Genomic DNA, 6,183 nt, shown 5'->3' with positions numbered 1-6,183 from the left:
GTGTGTGTATGGTTTCTCTGCTCTGACACATCTGAAGCAATGCAGTGCAGGTGCAGCTTGGGCTTTGAACCCAGCTGAATGTGTTGTGACACTGGCAAGTAAAAGGAGAAAAATATGATAAAATCCCTCACCAATGAGCATTGTGCACTTTAACTGCACAAGAGTGAAGTCAGAGTGGCACACAAACGCTAACGTCTCACATAGTCCTTGCTAAAACACATCACCAATACTTCAACATAAGCATATTTCATGTAGTGCAGGGTGCTGGTTTCATTTAATAGCTAATTGAAGAAAAATTAGTGGAAGAAAGGTACTAAAGCTTGGCTGTTGGTGTAAGTGGAATGTGCAGGTCATTCGTCATTTACAAGGGGTTTGTCTCCACCCTCTGACCGAGAGTTTGAACAGTGCATGCTGATAGACCCATTAATCCAACATTAAACATGGGATGTGTCTCAGTTAGCTCCCCAGGTTGTGAAGCAGTATGTTGTATACACAAGTTTGGGCACTGGCTCAAAAGAACCTGGCTCACTACACCCTGGGGCACCAATGACTCAATTTCTGCCAGCATGACCATCTACTCCCTCTGTAAACAGTCACCAATGGCATTTATTTATCAACAACAGACAGGATTCTGATATGATTTTTATGCTATTTAAAGTACTTTATAAAAAATACTTGCAAACCTTCTGGCTTATTGAAATGTAATGTTAAGTAATCATCTGAGAGCTACAACAATGATTACAAGCTACTGAAGTTTGTAGGTGATGTCAATTGAGTTTGTTTGCTTTTTTTTTTTTTTAGCTGAAAGTCTTCAGAAAATCATTATACGTAAGGTGACAGTGAGCATCGATGCTCCCTGGTTTTTGTGATAAATTATGGGATTCATAAGGGAGCGAACTTTTCAGTAAACTGGAAGATTTTGCAATTAACACTGCATTTAATATGGCCAAACTCCCTGATCAGTGCCTGATTACTGAGCTAGGGTGATGACTGAATGATCAACACCATACTGAGCCTCATTCAGTCCGACAGTGCAGTTGTTTAATTTATTTGTGATTTCTTGCAACAAGACTTCAGTCAAATCAACAATCACAGCTACAATTAGTGTAAGAACCTTTTCGGGTTAACATTTAACATCATAAATTTATGGATTCATATAAAGGGGTATATGAAGAACTCTTACAGTTTCTAGATTTAGGACACTTCTGTTCCCAGTATTCTAGCTTTGTTAATACTTCCGTCTGTATGCCTTATTTTTTTCTTCCTGCCCACTGCTTGTGAACTGAGTGGGCAGATCTTGTTACAATGGCTCAGGCTTTTTATTTTTTTTATTTTAAATGCATTTTTTTCACACAGCTCCGTCTCACCAGTCATTTCCTAGACCTGTTACCAGAGCACTCTACTGTCCACCCACAGACATGCAAGTTTTTATGGGGGATATATTTAAAGGTTGTACTTCTCCTTCTCCCAATTTCCTTTCAAATTTAACCAAAGAGACCTGATCGTTTCGAGTGACGTTTATCATCGTATCTCTTGTTCTTATTTATAATCATTCTGGTATTACTTTTTCTATACTTTAGATTATAAAATTACACAATGTACAGATTATGATTAGTACTATTCATTGGCATTCTGGGAATTCTGCTCTTTTTTATGATCATTGGTTTAACTCCAGCACCAACGCCATATGAATTTGAAACAATATGTATGTGATCCTTTCAAGCTCAGATGGAATCCTGTACAATTACAGGATTCTAGCAAGTAGTAGCATTCTCATGATCTTATTAGTGAAAAAGGACACCTTAATGATGAACCTCTCCTGGAATAACCATACCAGTGTTATAAAAATATCTGATTGGTACAATCACAGCCCATGAAGAAGTCATCGGTGAATGTTTCCTGCTGTATATCAGTATCATAACCAAGTGCCTATAAAGCAATTTGTCGTAATTGACCACTGACAGCAATCATTATAAATGATCGTCTGTTATGTGCAAGAGCTCAGCTTTATACACGGTGATTACACACAACCGTCAGACCAGGTGCCAGATCTCATGGCATTTCTTATCCATTTCAGACATGATGCTGAAGAAACCCAATAGCTTTACTGGTATGGAGCTTGTTATTGAGCTCTTCCCAAGGTGTGAAGTTATGACATCTAGTGGTGTTTGGCTTTGACAGCCAGTAGCAGCCCACACAGTTCTGTGCTGTCAGGATGCATACTCACTGTGAAGCCAAGGATGACAGTAGCAAAGAAAGAACCGGAGGTGAATTTGCCCTGGTCAAACTGCACCACGAGAATTATCTTTCCAATTCAACTGTATTCAGTCATCATTTACAGAAGGAAAAATAAGCTTTGATGTTTATACTGAACTGAGAGAGACTGGCATGTACATGTTCCATCCATCCATCAATTTTCTAAACTGGAGGGGACACTGATGGGGACACAAGGTGAGGGACACCATGGTTCAACCATGCACTACAGAAAGTTTAAAAATTGATTACACTGCATGTCTTTGGACTGGGGAAGGAACCCCCAAAGCTCAATAATGAGACACAGAGCAAAGGCGTAAATTGAACCACTCACCCTGGAGGTGTAAATCAAACGTGCAAACCACTAAGTCATAAGATCCCTGTCCCACCCACCCCTCTCCATATGCATGTTATTAGTACATAATATAATGTGCGATTTATGAATAAAAAAACATGCTTTCTGATTATGTGAACAGCTAGTTTGCCTGATTTTGGAGAAAATGGCAAGTAGGTTCCTCCCACCACCGTCATAGTTGTGACATAAATAGACTTGGCAAATTGGATGTTAATGTTTGCCATGCTCCACAGCCTACATTTTCTCTTTCTCTCTCTCTCTGTCTGAGAACGAGCGAGGTTCTCGGTGATAAGCATCTCACAGCAGGTCATGGCTCGGCTCAATCAAGAGCAGGAGCCCAATGTGGGCGTGATTTGGCACATGTTGCCATGGTTATGCCAGCCACATGCAGCCCCAGCGACTGGCCTAAAGGCTAAAGACACACTTGGTATTCTTTCATCACCTGTGGCCAGTCATCTGTAGTCTTTTTTGCTTAATCTGCCAATGCCAAGACACCTTCCGCTTCCACAATTCTAACCTAGAATCTTCTTCAATCCTTGCCTAACGTAGGAGTTTCATTTCTTTGGGCATCTAGTGTAAGGAAGATATGCTGTTTTTAGCAACACTTCTGTTTTTTGTTGAGAATATTTGTGTAGAATTTATGTATAAACTGTAAACTGGTATACAATTGGGTATAGCTCATGAATAAACATTGACAGGGAGGGGTGTGATTAAAGGCTGGAAGCAGAAGAATGCAGATGCAGAACCAACACAACTGATTGTATCTGAAGAGAGAAAGTTTTTCAAAAAGCACCTTAAAAGTCATAAGCTGGTTGTAATCACAACAGGCATCCAAGTGCTATTTATTTTTATATGAAATGCATTTTAACACTAACAGAATGTAAAGCCCTTATCATGCACCTTGCAGGAGAACATATGATGGGGGGAAGGGGGAGACCAAGTGGATGGTTACCATAGCAGCACATCAGTCTCCAGGCAAGACCTCCAGCACAGAGATTTCTTAATTTCAGCACTCCATCACACAAACATGACAAACAGGCTGCTTGAGCAGCAGATAACACAACCCATCGCCCTCTTGGCGGACTTCTATAAAAATTCCATTTTTGGCCTTAATGAACATCTGTCTTCTGTGTTATCCTCATAGATCTACCTAATGACTCATTATGCAGCACAATATTCACAAGCCACATGGAAGCTAAACGGTAAAACGTTCAAACGAAAGGCAGCACCGCGGACATTAAGCTTCACCGTATGTTGTGACTTCATCAAAGTAGTTCGGAATTCTAAAAACAATCGCCGCTGTAAGAATCAGAATAAATGAGGTCCCTAATAACATCCTAGCATAAATGACCAGAAAATAAGATATCCTTTTGTTTCAACTAGGAGAGAATTAGCTGAACATACAAAAAAATTAAAATAAATAAAAACCCTTTGCTTTAATTAAAGACCTTATTTTCTAGTTATATTATGAGTCATAACCAATGAAGTGTGTGCAATTTACAAAACGCCTTTGTGTCTTTCTAGACATCTAGATTTCAGACCATCTTTGCCCTTGTGCATCGTATTGTGCTGATTTTACAGGACATTGCGCATGCAGTTCTGCATATTTATTAGCCATTACTCTGATGAAGAAAACAAGAGTGAAAGCTCAGGCCCTCGAGTTCATCTTTATGTATTTATTCGATACGTATATATGTATATACATATAACTTGTAAATGCTGACTGACATCAAAACGAATATTGCACATGCATATTTATGAAATCAGTCCAAAGCTGAAGGACACATTAGAATTTGTTTTGTATTATGTCAGCAGATGGCACTGCAGTCTCTCGAGGGTAATAGAGAAGAACAGTAGTACTGAATAGCTTGGAAATGTGTTGTTTCTGAAGCTTATTTACTCTGCATACTTTTCATTAATAGTATGACATATTGGCATAAAGTATGCTTTATGAATGTCATCATGTATGAATATCACCTCCACTACATTTCCAAAGGATCGATGACGTGCGACGAGCTATAGTGGCGAAATCAGCTGCAGTATCTCTCAATACGTTACATTAGTTTGCTTTCGGTTATTTTTGGATCTTAGTGATTGTGACAAGGGCAGAATTGTCGTGGCTAGACAGTCAGTGTATCTCAAACATCAGCTAGCCTTGTGAAGTGTTCCTGGTATGCAGTGTTTAAATATCTACAAAGAAAAATGGTCCAAAGAAGGGCAACCAGAGAACAGTGACAGGGTCATGGTCATCCAAGCCTCCTTGATGTGCATGGGGAGAGAAGGCAAGGCGGTCTGCTCCAGTCCGAAAGAAGAGCGACTGTAGCTCAAATTGTTGACAAACTTAACGCTGGGTATGAGAGAAAGGTGTGAGAACTGTAGCTGTAGCCCGGTCCGAGTGCCCATGCTGAACCTTGTCCACTGCCTAAGGGACTGACACTGTGCATGTGAGCATCAGAACTGGACCTTGGAGCAATGGAAAAAGTGGCCTGGTCTGGGAATTTTCTTTTACATCATGTGGATATTCAAGTGCGCATGTGTCACATACGTGCGGCAGAGATGGCACCAAGATGCACCGTGGGAAGATGATGAGACTGCAGAGGCAGTATGATGCTCTGGACCAAGTTCAGGCCTTGGGTCCTGGTATATATGTGGATGTTACTTTGACACATAATACCTTACCTAGACAGAACAAGTGTATCTCTTCATGGTAACAGTATACTTTAATGGCAGTGTCATCTTTCAGCAGGATAATTCTACCTGCTACACAGCAAATATTATTCAGGTACGGTTTGAGGAACATGACCAGATCTCAATCACCTCACAGCGTATAGGACATATATAGTTACCACAGCACACCTTTAGAGGATGTGTGGAGTCCATGTCTGGATGGGTCAGAGCTGTTCTGGGGGCACAAGGAGAACCTACACAATATTAATGAGTTAGTTTTAATATTATGGCCGATTGATCAATATGTTATTACACTTTTATCCAGAGTCGATAATCTGCACATCTAAAGGCTGGTCTTCCGATACCAAGAAGTTTCTGCCATTTGGCAAAAATACTACCTTTTATCTATGTTTTATCTTTTACCACCACCTTTTATGTGTTACACAATGATTTAGTCAGAGAACCTGATACATTACCAGTAAACCTCAAGAGACTTTGAATGGAAAACAAAACAAACTTGGATTTATCAGATTAGAATAGTGTGAAAGACCAGAGTGTCTCTGCGTAACCATACTGTACTCGCAGTTATTGTAATTCTGGACATGTTTCTGTGCCAGAAATTGAACATAGCTGTAGTTGCATATCCAGGAAAGACATTTCCATCTTCGATTCGAGCTGTAAATCTTTAAATTTCAACTCCTCCCCCATCATTCAGACTCATACACTGCCATCTGGAAAGAGGGCTTGTTGAAGCAATAACAGCACACAATCACAGTGTACCACTGATTTCATATTTATTGTGCCTGGAACAGAAACATGTCTGCTCTACAACTTCACCACATTTCTTCAAATTGCTCACCTCCTTTGCTGCTTTTACGTGACGTGTTTTTTTTTTTTTAAAGTCTAGA

This window comes from Tachysurus fulvidraco, chromosome 15 (assembly GCF_022655615.1).
Source record: "Tachysurus fulvidraco isolate hzauxx_2018 chromosome 15, HZAU_PFXX_2.0, whole genome shotgun sequence".
Taxonomy (NCBI): Eukaryota; Metazoa; Chordata; class Actinopteri; order Siluriformes; family Bagridae; genus Tachysurus; species Tachysurus fulvidraco.
The sequence above is the reverse complement of the archived record's forward strand: the minus strand, read 5'-3'. Positions refer to the sequence as shown.